This window comes from Protopterus annectens, chromosome 4.part0 (genome assembly GCF_019279795.1).
Source record: "Protopterus annectens isolate FY-2018-M chromosome 4.part0, PAN1.0, whole genome shotgun sequence".
NCBI classification, from domain to species: Eukaryota; Metazoa; Chordata; order Ceratodontiformes; family Protopteridae; genus Protopterus; species Protopterus annectens.
The window spans coordinates 1,315,352,336-1,315,374,104 of record NC_056733.1 but is presented as its reverse complement, the minus strand read 5'-3'; positions in this window follow the sequence as shown (position 1 = coordinate 1,315,374,104).

Here is a 21,769-nt window from a genome sequence, read left to right as displayed (position 1 = left end):
TTGCAGAAAAGAGGAAAATTCCAGTATGCAAAAACTCTCTTACCAGCCTCAGTAAGAAGCTGAGATCCCTCATAAAACCCTCCAAAGCTAGTTACGAAAATAAAATTGCCAAAGATTCCAAAGACAACCACAAGGCATTCTATAGCTATGTCAAGAAAATAAATGGCAATGCTCAGATCTGCTCTGAGCTACAACAGAATGACATTACATATACTGATACCAAGGCTATTGCCAATATCCTGGCAGATCAATTCAGTGCCAAATTCATTCCCCCCTTACCCCCTAAAGGGCCCATCTCAATACCAAAAGATTGCCAAATTCCGGTAATAATGGCCACACAGGTACAAAACTCACTTTCCAAAGCAAAGAATACACAACATCCATGGGACCAGATGACATCCCGGGCTGTGTACTACATGAACTACAAAATGAACTGGCCCCTCACCTAAGTGTCATGTTTAATCATAGCCTCACCTCAGCTTCATGCCCACTGAGTGGCACACAGATACAGTTATCCCACTCCACAAGGGGGGATCCACCTTGGATCCTGGGAACTACCACCCCATCATTCTGACAAGCCTGATCTGCAAGGCCATGGAATGTATTATCATGGAACTTATAAACAAAGACATTGCCAACCTTCAAACACTGGACCCCACCCAGATTGGGATCGTGAAGGGCTTATCTTGTCTACTGAACCTGATTGACTTCTTCAAATCAGTCTCCAGAGCTATGGACGAGGGTAAGGCAGTCCAGACAGCCTATCTGGACCATGCCAAGGCCTTCGACACCATCCCCCACTCTGGAATCATAGATAAACTTACTAAGCTGGATATTAATTCCTATGTTACTCAATGGTTTACCAACTGGCTTACTGACAGAACTCACACTGTAAAAGTAGCCCATTCCAAATCCAACTCCAGACAAGTGACATTTGGAGTACCTCAGGGTTTAGACCTTGGACCGCTCTTGTTTAGCATCTACTTCTCTGATGTACAGGCCAACACTAAGGGACTCTCGCTAATAAAGTTTGCAGATGACTGCAAACTGGGAGCCATTATTGAATCCGCAAATGATGTGGATATTCTACAAAAGGGCCTTACAGAAACAGATGCTTAGTGCCAGACCCATGGGCTCATGGTCAATGCCAAGAAATGTATAGTTATCCCCACTAGGAAAAAATATGTACCAGTGAATTACCACATAGGTGGCAGTACACTAAACACTGAAAGTGTGATAAGTGACTTAGGGACACAGGTGGATAGTGGTCTCACGTTCGATAACCACATCACCAAAACAGTCAGGAAATCCTTCTATGTGGCACACCTCATCACTAAGGGCTTTTTATCCAGAAAAAAAGGAGGTCATTGTCCCACTGTGCTCATCCCTCATTAGACTTATTATAGAATACAATGTCTCATTTGGTATGTACCTCTCAAGACATCTGCAACAACTGGAAAGGCCGCAGAAATACCTCACTAAAAGAACCACAGGCCTAAAGCAGATGCCCTGTGCTGACCATCTAAAAAAACTCCAGCTATACTCTGTCGCATATTGTCTACTTAGAGGCAATCTCTGCTTAACATACAAGGCCATGTCAAACCCAAAGCTGTTGGACATGCTACACTTAAAGAAATGCCAATCCCTCAGAGCCACACACTCCAGGAATCTAAACATTGCCATCACAATAAACACAACATGCTGGAGGGATAGGTTCCTGATGCAGAGACTCCCCAGACTCTGGAATAGACTGCCCATACATATCAAGCAGAGCTCCTCTTTGGCCCTCTTCAAAAGGAACCTTGATGATTGGATGGGAGATAGGAAATTCACCACAGGGATCACATCAGTCACCCTGCTAGACAAGGGTCCAGGGAAGAAAATATTGTGGGAGGAAATAGCCAGGGAATTGTTATGGCTAGGCTTGTACAGGCCCTAGGGCTGATAGCCTAGTACCAACCTATGAACCTATAAACCTATAATGTATTCCATGGCCTTAAAAATAAGACTTGTCAACCTGATGGTCCTATAGTTTCTGGGGTGAGTAGTAGGGCCATCTTTATAGAGTGCCATAACCAGTGCTGTACACCATGCTTTCAGGGCTGAACCTATAACAAGGTTCAGGTTAGATAGCTTTGATAGAGATTCTGCCATGGTACGTTTTGCACAATTTATCAAACAGACAGGCATGTTATCTAGTCCTTTGGAGTGTTCTTTGTCTTGGACAGACAAACAGACAGGCATGTTATCTAGTCCTTTGGAGTGTTCTTTGTCTTGGACAGACTTTTAGTACATATTCTTTAGTGATGACTATGGAGGGTGAGAGATACAGTGATAGTAGGGTTTTGGGTGGTCATCTCAGGAGTAATTACACCATATTTACTGGTTTACCATCAAAATACCGAGTACACAGTGCTCAACACTGCAAATGAATCCCATAATGCCGATTGGTCAAATTTTCGCAAAAACACCAAAGTTGACATTTCCAACTGCTCTACACCGAAAAACAAGTACTAACATGGGGCAAAAAGGGGGCGAGATTATGTGGTTTGCAAGTTTTTTATTTGATTATTTGAATTGTTGCAGCACTCCTTTCGCAACTTATTCTATTGGTAATGTACCATTTGAATATATGATGGTAAACCTATTTATTTGCCAGTATATTGGAAATGGCCAGTGTGACTGAGTAGGTTTTGTCATTAAGAATGAGTTCTGCACCTGGATGAGTGCTGTTTATTAGTTTTCTAATATAACTAAAGAAGGATATGTGATTGTTCTTGGCTTCAGCTGCCAACCGTTTTTCATGGGCTGTTTTAGTAGAACTATTTTTTTTAATTTTAGTCAAATGCCTAATGTTTTTCTTGACTTGAGGGGACTTTAGATCTTTTGTAAAATTATTTTTTTTCATTTTTGTTGTATATTTTATTTATGTTGGTGGACCACCGAAATGGTTTGTTTTTAAACTTCTCATTATATTTGTATCTAGATGGGACTGCTGATTCTATTCATTTATTTATGTGGATGTAAAATCCTTGATGATTCTATTTGCAGAGGTGATGTCTGTGGTGTTGTTATAAGTGAATTTCAAAATTTCTTCAAAGAATTTGTGGAGATTTCTCTTTGTACTTTGCTGTACCAGTTTCAGGAGGTTTAGATAGCTTTAGAAAAAAGTTACTAACTTCTGGCTGACTTAATTGGAATGTTGAATTATGCATGATGATAATACATTTGTAAGTGCCAGGACAAGAAAATGTCTCCTCTTTTTGCACTAGTAACAATCTGGTCAATTTAATGTTTATTTACTAAGTCTAAAATCATCTGGGAATATCCTACATTGGAGGTGTTGGCACTCCATTTAATTAAAGGGTAGTTCAAATCTCCCAAGATGATGGAGTTCTTACTTATTGGCAGTTCATCCAAGATATTTAGGAAGCTGACATGAAATTTCTGTGACCAAGGAAGGGGTGCTGTGGCAGGTTAAACTGATAGTTATCTTTGTTTTGTTTGATTTGAAGTTCAATACATTCAATTTATAAGTCTCTGGAAATCCATATAGAGGTAGTATGATTGCCGAAAAAAGGATATGCCACCACAATTGCTGTTGGGATTAAACACATGGTAGGCACTAAAGAACAAACAAACAAATGAAATTCGGCAGCTAAATGGAGTCACCCACATATTCACCAGAAGAAATGAAAATGCATCATTAGAATTTTTAGTGCTTTTCTACATGATTGATTAATCATTAGATTGTTTAATTGGATAGATTATTTAAGTAGTTGCTGTATTCTGTATTGTTAAGCGTTGTCTGCTTTTGTTTTATTAAAGTGCTGATGTTTGGGGGGTTGGTATCACCATTTTTATTTTTTTATTGTAGGCACTGAACAGAGGTATGGATAGAGTGTGTTCTGGGCATGTCAAACAGGTTTCATTGATTACCCATCTATGAATGCTTAAATACAGAACCACCTCAACATCAGGCAGCGTATTGTTTGATAGTTCTGACAATGAGCAGAGCCACCTTAATTTAATTTAGTTTCATTTGCTACACTAGAATATACATTAACTGAACTTTGCCTTAAAAAGGACACTGTGGGCATAGCAAAGGCTTTAGCCAGAATGTAGAAACCTTTGAACAACATGTGCAGACCATCCTTAGCAAAGCAAGTAAGACTGGCAAGCATTTCATTCCATGCTGACACATACTGGATCCCCTAGAATGACATAATTTATTTAGCCAATAGCTGAAGATATTCATCTTTTCTTTTTAGTATCATTCACAGAGAAGGGAGGATTCTACTCAGTGTTATTGTCTTGTATGCATTTGTGTCATGCAAAGACATGTCCCTGTGCATCTCTTTCAGGCCTTAGTTGCCAGGTGCAAAGGTCCTGATAGCAATTAGACATCTGGGATCCAGGCACTTGAAAGACAATTAACTGTCACCCTGTCTTTGCCTCACCTAGTGAGATGGGGAATCTGTTTGGCTTACTATTGAGTCACCAATTACTAAAACATTTTTGTTTTTGGAAAAGTCTAGTGTACTGAAATTCAGACACTTTGTCTTATGCTGATTCTTTGTTAAAGGTGAGATATTATGTGTTGTGTGATTCCTGATTTTGATTTTTGCTGAGATGTAATCCTTATAGATGTACAAGGCTTAGGTAAGGATTTCATTACAGCATCAACATATGATATTACTGTATGCAGCAGAGTTGAGGGCTTGACATGTAGTGCATTAATGCAATTCTCACAGTTTTTTGTGAGAGTGAAATCTCTATATCTCTTAAATATTTGTTTTTCTCATAAATACAGTTATTTGTGTTTAGTAAGACTTCATTATCTGTGAACATAAGGCAGATACTACACTGATTTAAAATGTCTAAAGCTATGAGACTTGCAACCGAGGATACAACAAGTAGACTTGCTTTCCATGTTGTCTATTGCAAAGTAAACTGCAATTTATTTACAGAGTTGCAGAGCTTTAAATATGATTGAAATTTACAGTGTATTGAGTTATTTATTGGTTAAGAGGTGGATGGTGCAGTTATATATGTATGTCTATTTAAGTAAATATGTAACATGGATATCTATGCGAGTGTGATAAGCACAGCTTGGGAACCTTGTGGAGCAATAGTGTTGAGCTATTTATAGCAGTTGTTGGCTAAGTTGCACAATGAAACACTGCCAGAGGCTGCTGAAAGCTACTTTTATGGTGATAGGATTTGGGTGAGTTGAGTTATATTATAGAAATTTACAAATGAAAGTGCCCATGTCTATGGCATGCACATTGTAAAAATGCTGCAACGATTCAACTCTGCACAATATAAAATAACCAAGGAAAATTAAAGAATCAATGAAAAACAGTTAAATCTCTAACAAATGGTGTTTATCTTCCCTGGAAGTGCAGTAATTACCCTTCTTCCACCAGAATAACCACTGCAAGCTCTAGATGACTCGTACCTTTGGAAAAACTGTATATTGATGTAGATTGTAAAAGTGACTAAAATTACAGCAACGCTGATTAATCCACTTAAGACAGAAATCACTTGAAAGCAGCAGAAGCTATAAAACAATTTCAGTAGCTTAATGGGTAAAACAGTATGAATGGCAATCTAGGGGATCAGAGTTCAAATCATGGGAGGAAGGTTGGCATAATGATTAAGGTGTTTATCTTACAGGCACAGAGTGCAGGGTTTGATTCTCACATGGGGTAATTGGCTAGGCTTAAAATGGCCTACAAGGGCAGTTAGTATAGTACTAATCTATGAACCTATTAATAGATGTATCCCTCGAAGCTGTTGATGAGTAGCTTATAACTGCAAGTACAAGCTTGTTAAATAGCTTTGGGGTATCAGTTAGGCAATAGCACTCACTCTTCTGTCTTGCCTAGAAGCAATCAAAACTTGTGCAACTTAGCCTAGCTTCCAACTCTGCCACAAAAAAATCCAAAGTTAAATGGCAAAAATAGTGCAGGTATTTACTAGAATTACTGAATATAGGCTTAAGGAGCTTTAAAAACACTTTATTCAGATATTACAACACACTTCTGATTAAAATAATAATCTAAAAGCATCTAAAACAACTGTAACTTAAAACAGAAAACAAGGAAATGGCTAAACAGGTGTACACTGTTAACATTAATGCAATTTCAAATACCAAGAAACAAAATGTTTTCAACCATATAACTTTACTGATGATCGGCCACTTAGCTCTGCTTATTAGTAGCCTGGTAGTAGTTCTTCCATGTCTTATTTTCACATCAGTAGACAATAATATATTTTCTATTTGTTTGACTACTACTAGCTCCAGAACTTTATAGATAAAAAAAGACTTTTGGCTTTTTCCGATTAGGGGTCACCACAGCAGAACTCCGGTCCACTCATGATTGGCAGTGGATTTTTACAGTGCTGAGTTGCCAGCCCAATGCCCAACCTTCAAAGAAGGCACGCCCATTCACACTCGTACCTACCTGTCTTTAACATCACTCGACTGCTGGGAGGACATGCAGACTCCACACAGAAGGCACTCCAGCTGAGAATCATACAGGAGAACCTCTTGCTGTGAGGTGACAATGCTAACCGCTGCACCACTGTGGTTGTTAGTGCCAGAACTTTATAGATAAATAGTGTTATTGGTCCTCCATCTCTCTTCCTGCCATCACATCAGATTAAAGTCCTAGCAACTTGATGAAATTAAAGATCCAGAAAGAAGTCAGGTTCATGCTAGTCTGGTGAGATCCATCGGCATATGGTTGTTGTCAACGTGCCCAGCCATCTGTTTGCAGGTTGCCCTCTTTGCCTGGTTCCTTTGATCTTTCCAGACAGAATGTCTTTCTGCAGTGATCTCTCTCTTCTGATGGGATCACCAAAAAAAGACAGTTATAACCTCATCATTTGGGCTTTGAATGACAGCCAGTTTGATCTCTTCCAAAATCAGTTTATTAGTTCTTCTGGCAGTCCACAATACACATAGAATCCTTCTCCAGTACCAAAGTTTGCTGAGTTAATCTTCTTTCTGTCCCATTTCTGTAGTGTCTAGCTTTTACATCCATAAGTGACCACTAAGAAAAAAACATGCATTGACAAGTCTGATCTTCATTTTGAGTGTTATTTCCTTTCTTTTAAATTATTTAAGAGACTTCATTGTAGAGTGACCAAATGCTATTCTGCAAAGTATTTCTTCATTGCTAGTTCCTTTCATGTTTACCAATATGCCCAGGAGATTAAAATTCTTTACAACTTCTATCCTATCATCTTCAGGCTCAAAAATCTTTGTCATTTTCTGTGTTCCTAATCTTTATCTTGTGTATGGTCACTCCTAATCCGATGTTATGACTTTCGGCTTTAACTTTTCTCAATAGATACAGCTTGTCTTTTTTGCTGCTGGTGATGAGCGTTGTGTCATCTGCATAGTACAGGTTGCTTATATATTTCAGCTGCCAGCTTTAAAACTGACACTCTCTTCTTCCAAATTTGGTTTTCTGAAGATGACATCACTGTAATGGTTGAACAGGTAAAGTGACAAAATGCATTCTTGCCTGATAGCACATTTCATTGGAAACCAATCAGTGTTGTCATATTCAGTTCTCACTACAGCTTCTTTATTTTCATAAAGGCTCTTTATCAGTTGAGTTATGTGTTTAGGTATTTCCAATTGTACTATAGTTTTCCATAGTTTATCATGATCCACACAGTCAAAAGCTTTGCTGTAGTTGATGAAGCAAAAGTATGCAGGCTTTTGGTATTCCTTGCTCTTCTCCAGCATCCATGTAACATTGGCAATAATGTCTCTTGTTCCTCTATCTTTTCTGAAACCAGCCTGAACATCAGGTAGTTCTTGCTCAATGTATGACTGTAGCCTTCATTGTATTATTTTCAGCAGTATTTTGCTGTTGTGTGGAATTAATGTAATTTCTCTGTAGTTATTACGATCCTTGGCATCACCTTTCTTAGGTATAAGTCTGAACGATGATCTTCACCAGTCAGTTGGCCATGTTTTTCCCTTCCAATTCTGTTGAAACAGTTGAGTGGGGGCCTTGATAGCACCTTCTGAGCCTTAGATTAATTCAATTGGAATACTGTCGATGCCAGGTGACTTGTTGTTCGATAAAGCTTTAATTGCTGCTATGACTTCTTCTTTTAAAATATCTGGTTCTTGTTCAACATCAATTTCCAGTTCAATTTCTCCAATGTTATCCACATTACCTTTTTTGTATAAATTTTCTGTATATTCTTTCCATCTCAGGACTAAACCAGGAGTTGATTGTGGAAGTGACCATGAGCTTTTGACATACAAGATCATTATTGTAAAGCTTCTCAAGAAGAAGGTCATTAGAGACCTTTCAAAATATGACACTGAAAATATTCTACAAGACTATTGGATAAAATTAAATAACAGATTTGCCATTCTTGATACAGGAGATAGAGATCCTGAATAGTTATGGAGTTCATAGGTTCATAGGTTGATACTAGGCTATCTGCCCTAGGGCATTTATAAGCCTAGCCAGAGTGTGTTTGGCTTTCGCCACCCTTTTAGATTAGTTGACTGTGCCACTGTATAGTAGGTCACAGAAGGTAGCCCTTTTAAGGTTAGTTTACTGTACCTCTGTCAAGCAGGGACAAAGAAGAGATCCCAGGGGTATAGGTTCATAGGTTGATACTAGGCTAGCTTCCCTAGGGCATTTATAAGCCTAGAGAGTGACATTAAAATTGTAATTAGTGACAAAGCTGAAAAAAAAACACTCCAAAAGAGAAAGAAAGCCAAAAAAAAAAATCACCTTGGATCTTGAAAGAAACTAGAAAAGTAGCAGAACAAAGAAGACAAGCAAAATTTTCCAGTGATAGAGAAAAAGTATCACAAATGAACTGAGAGTTTCAGTGTCAAATCTGGAAAGACAAGGAATGATATTTCAAGGATATCTGTCAGAAAATTGAATCAGAGCACATAAACAGAAAAATGCAGACTAGGTTATCAGGATATTAAGAGATTGCGGCAGAAATTCCAACCTCGATTGGGGATGCTTAAAGACACGGATGGAATGATATTAAGTGATCCAGAAAGCATTAAAATGAGATGGAAAGAATATAAGGAACTTTTATACAAAAAAAGCTATGTGGATTTACCATACTTTTAATATATTACAGCACAAATTCTAAACTTTAAATTTTGTATCTAGATTTTGATTAATAGCATACAACCTAGTCTCCTGAAAAGTGACTATATCAAAGATTTTTAGGAACTTCTAAAAATCTTTGTCAGCCATCTTAATTAATATTCTTATAATCTTACATGGCATAAGACTGAACTTGCCATTTGAGATATGCTATTTATTTGTCTAATCTGCATTCTTCTCTGGTCACCATCTTCCATTCTGTTTCCATCACTCCTCCTTTCGATATACTTGTAAGTTGTTTGCCTTTTTACCAGCATTTTCAATATTTTTTTCATGTTACAGAAGTCTCATTATTCTTCAGAATATGAATATTAAACAGAGAAGATACTATTCCATCATTTATTTTGATTCAAATCTTCTACATTTTGTGTTTGCTTCTCTCACATCTATATAGTTTAAATAAGTGTCTATATTTTATAATATATACAGTGATATTTTCAAGAGCATATGTGTGTAACTTGAAACACAGTAATGACAATTTAATAAAGATGTGTATGATTGATGTTAAAATATAAATATGCTGATAGTTCCCTACTAAAATATAATAAAATGTTTTAGTCCATGTAAGTTCTTCTGTACAATAGTGAGAACAGACTGGACCACACGATCAACAGTATGTAATGCAGGTGTATAGTTCAGCAGCCTCTATCTACACTCTGTCCAAAATCACTAGGTGGTAAAGATGTCATGTGACCAGATGGGTTGTAACTGTTGCATAACAAGGCATAACTGACACCATCACATGCACATTGTCAAACAGAACACTCTGTATGGCAGGAGGCAGTAGGCTTGCATTAACCCAATATATGTAAGTAATGTAAATATAGGTGAAGTATACAGTACTGTACACCCAGATACCTTAAGGCAGCTCACCCTTGATACCCCCACATATTTTAACAGCCTAGGTCATTTATGGTGCTTCACCCCAGACTCAATAATACAGGTCCATATACCACTGTTACATACAATGGCCTCTGGAGTGCATAAGAGCACACATTTATGGTGTAGGTGACACCCACACATATATGGCCCCAGCCCCACTATATGTCTGGGGGATACAACAGCAGTGGACTGATGGTAGCAATGACAGTGTGATATACTCACAGCCCACTACGGAGCAACCCCCGACAGCATGTTATATGTGCAAACCGTGGTATGTAGGTGGAGGACAGAGGCTGGAACACAGGCACAAATGTGGAGAACTGTTACCATACAATAAGCAAGGTGCTGGTGTTACAGGATAGTCTGCAACATACCCTTAATCAGGGAATTGAGGTTAGAAACAGAAATGGATGTAGCCATGTACTGATAGCACTCAACACACACACTGCGAGTGAAATATCTGACAGAGGACCTGTGTGGTGGACAGACAACACATGATAGGCACACCTCTGGCCACCAAGAGGATAGGCCCACAGCTGAGAGCTATGCAGACAGACTGCATTCCAAGGTAAAGTAGTATATACACACACACCCTGTAACACCAGTACTATACAAAGCATAACACAACTCTACTCACAGTCTGATTGTAGTTCCTGAACCTCCTACAAATATGTAGCTGGCCTGAGTGTGCCGGTTCTCCTGTAAGTGGTATTGCTACCTGCTGTCTGTAACACTGATGCCCACAAACAGTAAGGATGTCCATCACACAGGCATTGTACAGGAACCACGCCAACATGATGTAGGGGTTTAGGGTAGGTGGTTGCCATGATAGTGGTGAATGGAAGTACTACACATGTGTAATCATATATATATGGCTATATGGATAATAATATGTACATATATTTCCACCATATGTCCTGGACATGGAGTGTAGCCCTACCCCAGCTTCTATAGTCTCACAGTCATAGTGCAATGGGATGTCAGGTATGTATAGCAGGTATATTAGTAGACTACTGCTACTGTCATTGGGATTGTCTTCACAAATATGGTGTGTGTTGGAGGTCACATCTGCTTATAACATGTGTGCCATTGGCTACTGACAGACATCCTAAGGACATCATAGTACAATACCGCTGGCTAGCACGTAATGCCCCTATGGACTACAACAGAGATATTGGACAATATATGTGGACATTTGGACACACTCTGTACAGTCCAGAGGTATACACATAACCCCTTAGTGCTAGACATGTGTACTATGCCTGACAATATGGATGTAGACAGCCATGTAGATGGGTATAACACATAACGACTGGAATACATTTGCCACCATAGGTTATGCATTCACACACCCCTGTCTGGCCTGACACATAATAACTGCTGGTACAGGGGTGCTATGGCCACATACTACCCACTAGATATTGATATACATCTGTACAGCATCTCACTGCTCTGTCTGACATACATGACTGTTAAGGGAGGCCCGGCAGCAGTACACCTGGCAAGTATCTGCACATGACATCTCACTGGGTAAGTACACTAAGCTGCTAGGCATGTAACAATGCACTGTGCAGGCTACAGGCAGACTGGCTCAACACTGGCCTACATCTCCTATGGGGGAATGCACATGTACCTGCATATATAACAGGCTCTACAGGCATGTCACAGCACAGAGTAAGATACACCTGTGTGAAAGTGCATAACCACAACCAATGTGAACACAGGCACAGCCACATATGTTAAGCTAGCATAATAGTACAGTATATGGACTATCTGTTCGACACCATCCTCATATGTGCCACTCACAGACTGACCCTACATATACTTGGCTGTGTGTGGTATTGGACATGTGTGTGTATGGCCCTACAAACATGTACGCCAATATGGTACCATACAGTGGAGCAGCATGTAACATCAAATAGGACGGGACCTAGAGCAATGACATCTACCACAGTCTATACACAGGCTAAAGTACATATTAACAATGCACACACTGTCAACATTCATTATAAGTACACAGACCTCAGTACTGTACAAACATCCACAGAATGTCCAGGTTATGTCATCAAATATAACCCCTACTGTACATAACATGTGTAGCAGTCTGATATCTCACTGGCTTGTTATCAGATATGATGACACTAATTATGGTGTACAGCACATATGCACCATTTCATGCATGACATATGTACACAGGTTGACAGAGTTGTGGCTGGAAGCACATACACAGGGCCAGTAATGACATGTTGCTGTGATAACCTCATACATTTACTGTTGTAACAGGGTTTGTTGCAACATATGTTCTATGAGGGATAAAAAGCCAGTAACTGTCACGGCTTTCACCATCTACAAACTGCAATCCTCACACTTTGTTCTGCAGTCCACAGATAGATGCTCCCTTGGTAACACATGAAACCAAAGGCACAACACGCTGCCCTGTCTGCAGATGACCCTGCAGATGGAGATTCCACATAAACATGGAACTGACATGGCAGGTATTGAGACATATAGGACAGTCATATCCACACACACACTGTTAAACCAACAGTACTCCAAATGCAGTATAGCAGCACTTACAGTCTGTAGTCAGGTCAGGCACATCCCCCTCCTATGTGTTGCCCTGTTTCCACAGTGTATGTTGTTAGAGGTAAATCCCCAATCCTTCTGAGATGCTGTTTGCCAAACAACAGATCTAGTTCCTGCTCACAGTGAATAAAAAGGGCCAAGACCAACATGATCTTCCTAGATATTGGAGTGTGTTTCCATGCAATTGGCTATGGGAATGTTACCACAGCTGTTCCACATGCAGTCAGTTAGGGAGGGCTGCAATTCATGCAGAGGCCATCAGCTGATCATGAGCATCACTAAAAATACACATGCTGCTGCCAAGCAAAGCAGGTGTAGGTCTCCACATCTACCAGAGAGGGAGTGGGAGTGGCAGACAGAGGCAAAGACAAAGCAGGGAGTGGTGGGAGAGTAAAACCTAAGCATGTTTGTGTCACACACCTACCAGCACAGGGTATCAAACCCCTGATGACTATGTAGTGCTATTACAGTTCTATGCAGTTATTGGATGCACCACATGGGTTACCTGTTGTGGAGCCCTCAGAACATATATGTGATGGTGACTGACATCTGCAACAGGGATAAAGTAGCTATACGGTAGGTGACGTACACATGCCTGTCCACATGTACAGGTGCCAGCATCAACACAGCCACATTCTCACAGGGACGCACACACATTGACATACTTGGCAGGGCCAGGATTACAACTCATCAGTAGTGGGATTGCCACAACACATCAGTGTGCAGGTATCACATGCACCACATGGATCATACAGGGGTTGTATGGGCAAAGGGTATGGGGAGGTGTCTGACATCAGACAGCATGCTTCAGTATGCCCATGGGGGTTGTAGGGAGTGTGGCTGTGAGCATATGCACCATACAACACACACACAAACACACAGGGTGCCAGTACTGACATGCATGGGTGCATGACTGCACAGGTGTGTGGCAGTCGACTGTGCCAGATGGTTGTACAAGGCTAGGCGATGGATATACCTTGGCATTAGGCCACATGACAAAGGTCTGCATTGTGGCTCAGGGCTGTAGTGTCTGCATTTGCCCACACAGGTGGGTAATGTATCCTCCATCCAGTCACCTAGGTGACTATTGTGTGCGGCAAATGCTGTGCATCACTTGCCATGTATGTGTTCCTTAGTGCATGACATGGACAGTGTCTGGGATGTTCACACCTCCCACATGCATGTACAGTGACATGTGGAACTGTACCTGGGGTGTCTGGCCCATGCTGGGAACACAGATTATCATCAGATGTGCCAGTCTTGCCCACCTGTGGCAGGAACTGGTAATGGGCAGCAGATTTACCCTGCACCTACATTTATACCATGCTAACGGCATTACCTGGTGTCAGTGGCATCTGTCAATACAGGGTATGTTGTCAGGCATGGTATGTCCTTTATGGGTCACATGTGATGGCACCACAGGTGTTTTAGGTGTCCATTGGGGAACATGGGGAAGGTGCACTGTCTGCATGTACGTGCATATTGGACAGATGGACAGGGTGCCATGCCCTCTGTAACCCACAGATATCACCCCATAGTTACTATAAATGGTATACACTTGCTCTAGGTCCCATCCTATTTGATATTACATGCTGCTCCACTGTGTGGTACCGTATTGGCATACATGTTTGTAGGGCCATACACACACATGTCCAATACCACAATACTACATTTATACCATGTTAATGGCATTACCTGGTGTTAGTGGCATCTGTCAATACAGGGTATGTTGTCAGGCATGGTATGTCCTTTGTGGGTCACTTGTGATGGCACCACAGGTGTTTTAGGTGTCCATTGGAGAACATGGGGAAGGTGCACTGTCTGCATGTACGTGCATATTGGAAAGATGGACAGGGTGCCATGCCCTCTGTAGCCCACAGCTATCACCCCATAGTTACTATAAGTGGCCAATATGCAGTGTACTACCCACATATTGGCTGTTGCCTAGGTGTGTGTGTGTGTGTGTGTGTGTGTGTGTGTGTGTGTGTGTGTGTGTGTGTGTGTGTGTGTGTATGAGACATGGGCTGAGAGTGTGCTCTGGGTAATACTGGGGTTGCTAACTGTGATTGCCTGGTCCTGATGTCACATGTATGGGTATGGCTTTGCACCCCAGCCTCTCAGCTATTTCACATCTGTTATCCCTGTACGGTGAACATTGTGATATATAGTAGGGCTACCATATAAGAAATATGCAAAACCCACTCCACATTGGCCACAGATGTCACACACTCACAACCACCTCCACACAGGATACATGTTACAAACACACACACACCTGTCATGTCTGGGAGTAGAATCCCTACCTAACTAATTTATTATACTACAGTACTACACAGTTATAGTACACACCACTGAGATTATTGGAGTACTCCTTCGCCAAAGGGTATATCACACTGGATGACATCAGCAGGATTGCCAATGTAGGACATCTGAAATGTACTGTGTGTGACTAGCCTAAAATGCAATGCTCCCTACACAGACAGTGACACACACACACACAAAACATCCACAACTGACATATGTGAGTATAGAACCTCTAACAGAGGTCTATATCACACTACAGCATGGAGCTGTTATAGGATGCACCATGGGGATTACTAGGGAGCTTCTTCCCCAAAGGTGTATATCACATTGGATGACATCAGCAGGATTGCCAAAGTAGGCCATTTGAAATGTACTGTGTGTGACTAGCCTAAAATGCAGTGCACCCTACACAGACAGTGACATACACACAAAATATCCACAACTGACATGTGTCAGTATAGAACCCCTAAGAGAGATTTATATCACTCTACAGCATGGAGATGTTATAGGATGCACCATGGGGATTACTAGGGAGCTTCTTCCCCAAAGGTGTATATCACATTGGATGACATCAGCAGGATTGCCAAAGTAGGCCATTTGAAATGTAGTGTGTGTGACTAGCCTAAAATGCAGTGCTCCCTACACAGACACAAAACATTCACCACTGACATGTGTGGATACAGAACCCTTAACAGAGGTCTATATCACTCTACAGCATGGATCTGTTATAGGATGCACCACTGGGATTACTAGGGAATGCCTTTCCCAAAGGTGTATTTCACATTGGATGACATCAGCAGGATTGCCAAAGTAGGCCATTTGAAATGTGCTGTATGTGACTAGCCTAAAATGTAGTGCTCCCTACACAGACAGTGACACACACACACACACAAAACATTCACCACTGACATGTGTGGGTATAGAACCCCTAACAGAGGTCTATATCATACTACAGCTGTTATAGGATGCACTATGGGAATTACTAGAGAATGCCTTCCCCAAAGGTGTATTTCACAATGAATGAAATCAGCAGGATTGCCAAAGTAGGCCATTTGGAATGTACTGTGTGTGACTAGCCTATAATGCATTGCTCCATAAACAGACATTGAAACACACACGAGAGCCAGTCAGAATCAGGGATTTGACTCAGCCCACTAACACCAACCATACATCAGCAACAGATGAATGTCATACGGCAGTTAATAGTAGAACAGATGCTGTTGAAAGAGATGAAACAGAGGGAATAGTTACACATCCTAATGAACCAGTAGATGCACAAGCTGCATCGATGAGTGTAACTAATGCACAAGATGTACGGGGAAAGAAACTTATCCCATGTGAGACAACTACAACACCTAATGATGAAACATCGTTTTGTCCTTTTCCACTACCATTCAAGGAATTTCAGAAACCAGGATGGAGCCCACAATCGAGGGTCAAGAAGCGCAAATCATCAGAAGAACGACTAGAATTTCAGAAGAAGATTTTGTGACCAGTGAACCGAGTTTAATAATTAATATATCTAACTACCACTTGAATGAAGTGGAAACAAAACTTCTCAACAAAGGACTATCGTTCATACCCAGGATAAATGCTGATTATATAGACCTATTGTTGGACATTAAAATGTTTACTAGAAAGGTAAGCCTAAATATGTTATTTGGTGAGAATACTACTAACATTGAGGAATGTTTCAGGAAACCTTCTACTTATGTACCCCCATCACATCCTTTATTAGAAACATTTGAAAGAGCCTGTGAGAGAGATTTGCTAGATTTAATAAAAAAGGCTGATAAAAAAGATTTCTATAATTTAAGTACACTAGAATATGAAGCTCTCAAGAGTTTGCAGAGTAATGATGAGATCGTGATTAGACCAGCCGATAAAGGCGGTGCAATCGTAGTAATGGATACACATTTCTACATGAATAAAATGAAAGAGATGTTAAGAGATTTAGATACATATCTACCTCTGAATACTATATGTTTAGATAAAATCATAAGACATGTGCAGAGTGATTTATATGATGTTTTTATGTAATGTAATAGATTTTGAACTATACAAATATATATTAATTGAGAAACCGTTAGTCCCTACAATTAGGGGTTTACCTAAGGTACACAAGAATCTGTTGAACGCTGACATGAGACCAATTATAGCCAGCAAAGGCTGGCTGATAGAATCAGCATCTATTTATGTTGAAAAACATCTTAGACAGATAGTTGAAAGAACTGATACAGTTATAAAAGACACTCAACACTTTCTTGAAACTCTAAGAGAATATACACTACGACAGCATGAAATATCTTCTGATTCTTGGTGACCTTAGACGTCACCTCTTTATTTACGAGTATACCTAATGATATAGGAATTGAGTATATGAGATTGTTTCTGATAAAACATGACATGCCTAGAGATATGATAATTAGATACGCGATGTTAGTAGACATGATCTTAAAAAATAATGTGTTCCTATATGATAAGACCTATTTTCTACAATGAAAAGGTGTAGCGATGGGGACTCCATGTGCCAACTCATATGCAAATCTGGTCATGGCATATTGGGAAGACACATATATAATGCAGAATACACATTATAGTACGAAAATTAATTATTATAAGCGTTTTGTTGAAGATGTCTTTTTAATTTGGAGAGATGATGAGGATAATCTAAGAGAATTCATTGAATACCTAAACGAGACCACTACCTTTTTGAGATTCACAGGCAGTTGGTCAAAGGAAACGATAGAGTATTTAGATGTGAGAGTGTCTAAAATTGGTGGAATGTTACATACAGAACTCTAGGAAAGAATGCAGGAAGAATGCAATACTACATCGAACAAGCATGCATATTTATCAGAATATAGTGAAAGGTCAAACTTTGAGTATTTCCAGACTTACTAGTGATGATAAAGTATTTAAATTGAAGTTAGATGAATTGCAGAATGAATTAAAGAGAGAGGTTATAAGAATCATGAAATTTCAAATGATCATAACACAGATGTGATTAGAAGAGATAGTATTGGTGAACCTTTTATTAGAAAAATGAGCAATAAAAATGACAAAGCACCTAATAAACCTAATGGGAAATTTAGGAACCTTGTGTTACTATATACCAGCAATAATAAGAAAATTAAAGAAATTATTTATAATAATTGGCATATTCTAACAATAGATCAGAAAGTTAGAACAACAGTAGGAGATACACCACATTTTACATATAAGAACACTCAGTCATTGAAAAGGCTACTCTGCTTTGGGAATAACAGAGCAGAAAGAGTCAGATCAGCCAGAGAGGGTACATTCCCTTGTAGGTCATGTAATCATTGTCATTATGCATCTGGATCTAATGTATTCATTCATCCTGACACCAAATATAAATTTACTTTTAGACTATATGCTGATTGTAAGACAAGAGATTTAGTGTATTTAGCAGTTTGTCAAAAATGTAGTTCTTTCTCTGTTGGTAAAACTAGCAAGACACTAAGAGAACGCATTAGGGAACAGATATACGCAATAAATAAAGAACATGAGAGCAATGCCCTAGCTAGGCACGTTATACAGAATGATACCACTCACAAATGTCGTTTTACAGACATAGAATTAATACACAAAACTGTGAGGTTAGGTGATTACAGGAATCACGCAGAAAAACAAGAGGCCAGATGGATTTTGAGATTACAAGCTGATAGATTACATGGGTTAAATGATAAGATGTCACTGAAGCCCTTTTTGAAAGATAGACCTCTTGTACATTAATTGAGGTCATGTATTTGTTTTAGCATATTTTTTTGCAAAATTTTTTAGCATAGTTTTTAGCATAGTTCTTACATGTTTTCATATGTAGTTTATTTAGGCCACTAAAACCATATATATTATTCTTTATATGCAACCAGATGTATAAATATGTATGTTTTTTATTAAATAACAGAATGACATAGAAGCATTTTTTCACTATTTATATATCAATTTAAGTCATGCAGGCTGCTTAGTTTACATGGTTTTATATATTTGCATGTTTTTATACGTGATTCGTTGAAGTTATTTATTTATACATATATATATATATATATATATATATATATATATAGATATATATATATATATATATATACATTTAGACAACTTTTTATGCATTTAGATGTATAGATATATGCATTGTATGATATATGCTTCGTAGAATACATACTTTTGCACTTTAGAAATCGTAGTGATGTTGCTTTAATTAATCTATGCATGTATTTAATTAATTGAGTGAGGTAGCATTAGATGATTGGCTCCTAGATTATATAAACTCTGACTTTATAAAGCTGGCAGTTGAAAGTTTGAAGAAGCGTTTACTATAACATGAAAACGCTTACTGGCCATTTGTACTTTTTTTTGACTGTTTCATATCTTTTGGAATAAAGCTGTTTTAGTGAAGAGGTCGGCTCCGATCGTCGTGTTGTGCCCTTGAAGTTTTGGACTTTGTACTTTGCTTCACGAGGGCGCTTTATCCTGAGCAGTGTTCATATCTTCTAACAGTTCTACATCACACTACAGCAGTACATAGTTACAGGACGCACTGCCAAAGTAAGCCATTTGGAATGTACTGTGCTTGACTAGCCTATAATGCATTGCTCCACTCACAGACATTGAAACACACACAAAACTTCCAGAACTGCCATGGGTGGGGATGGAACCCTAACACAGTTCTACATCACACTACAGCAGTACACAGTTACAGGATGCACTACAGTGATTACTGGGCTACAGCCTTCCCAGAGGTGTAATTCTAGGTGGGTGACATCAGCAGCCTTGCCAAAGTTGAGTATATGAATTGTAAGGTGTGTGAGTACCCTGAAAAGCATTGCTCTTTACACAGTCAGACACGTAGACACACACACACACACACACACACACACACACACACACACACACACACACAATTGCCAAGTCTGGGGTTAGAACACCTATCTAATTACTTTATCACACTACAGCAGTACACAGTTATATGACACGCTATGGAGATTACTGAGTTGCAATCTTCCCGCAGGTGTATTTCTAGATGGGTGATATCAGCAACCTTGCCAAAGTTGTGTATATGAATTGTAAGGCGTGTGAGTAGCTTAAAAAGCATTGCTCTCTACACAGTCAGAGACAGACAGACACGCACAAAAACACACACAGACACCAAGTCTGGGATTAGAACTCCTACTTAACCACACTACAGCAGTATGCAGTTATGGGATGTGCCACAGAGATTAATGAGCTACAGCTGTCCCAAACATGTATTTCACATTGGATGACCTCAGTAAGCTTGTCATAGTAGGGCTATGGGGAGGGCAGTGTGTGCATGGCCATAATCCATTCATGTACGGGTTGACACGCCACATGCAGGCACACACAGGGCATATCTCACAGGTATGTGTATGCAGCTGCTAGATGACTACTTCCTTGTACAGTCATGTTGCACAGCTGGCACGTGCACCACATAGTCTATAATGCTGACAGATACTGGTGACTAGTATCTGCAGTGAGTGACATCTGGACCTCGTGGTTGGGGCCCTTTGGCTGTGTGTTGGGTGGGACAGGCCTGGATGGCTTGTTGTCACATTCACCTTCTTCCACACATCTATGTATGTGTACCTTTGGTTTATTATAGTGTGTTGTCCTGACATATCTGTCTGTATTCCTATCTGCTGTGTGTGCAAGGCATGAGTGGTGCATACTGACGAGTGTCTGCACTAACAACTGCAACTGCCAGATATGTCTGGTCCACTGGTGTTTGCAGTCATGGCCTTCATGTGTTCAAGTGTGTGAGCATGCCCAGTATGACCTTTCAGCATGTTGTTGACTGACATTGCCTTCATTTCTCTAAGTGTGTGAGCATGCCCAGTATGACCTTTCAGTATGTTGTTGCCTGACTTTGTCTTCATTTCTAAGTGTGTGAGCATGCCCAGTATGGCCATCTGTATTGAATATGTGGATTGTGTCCAGGTAGTTTGTGCTGCAGTGCTGAACTTTGTGTTGTACATCAACAGGTAGCATGCTGTCTCTGCAGGGCATCCATCAATCATTTGGCTTTGACTGTTACTACATTTCTGCATAGCGGGGGGGGGCACACCTGACTGTTTCTACATTTCTACACAGGGTTGGGGGGGCACACCTGACTGTTATTACATTACTATGTAGGATGTGGGGGGCACACGTGACACTTGTACACATTTGCAATGACTGTACTGGTATATCAGGTACTCCATTTCATTCTATATTGCTAACTATCATGCTGACTAGAGGCATACCAGTGTACTATACATTGTGGCTTTGGTTGCCCTACATATTATTGCTTGACTTCCTACCCTTCAGAACTAACATCCCACTGCCTGCCCTGCTGTGGTCTGTCTGTGTAGGGCTGAAGGGGGTTAACCATAGTCATCATTCTGGGGCCATAGCACAGGCTCCATTTGGGTTTGTCTACACCTGTCCTGCTGGCTGAGACTGTTGTTGGGTATGTGAACCATCCTGACTGGCATGGGTGGGTCATATGGAAAAACATGTCACTCAGCACATTTCCTGCAGTGGGTTTTGTCACCCTGTGTAGTACTGGCTACTATGGTGACTCCAGTATGTGTTACAAATGTCAGGGTGCCACTATGGGTGTCTACTATCTGCTGCCATAACATTCAGCCACCCAATTCCCTTGCATGCTCACATCCATACCATAGCTACAGGTAACAACACATTCTTCTCCATTTGGCAATTGGTAGGTTGATTGACTTACCTTGAGGGTGTGCCAGACTTGCGGATGGTGCTGGAGGGCTGCCTATGTCGGATGCACATAG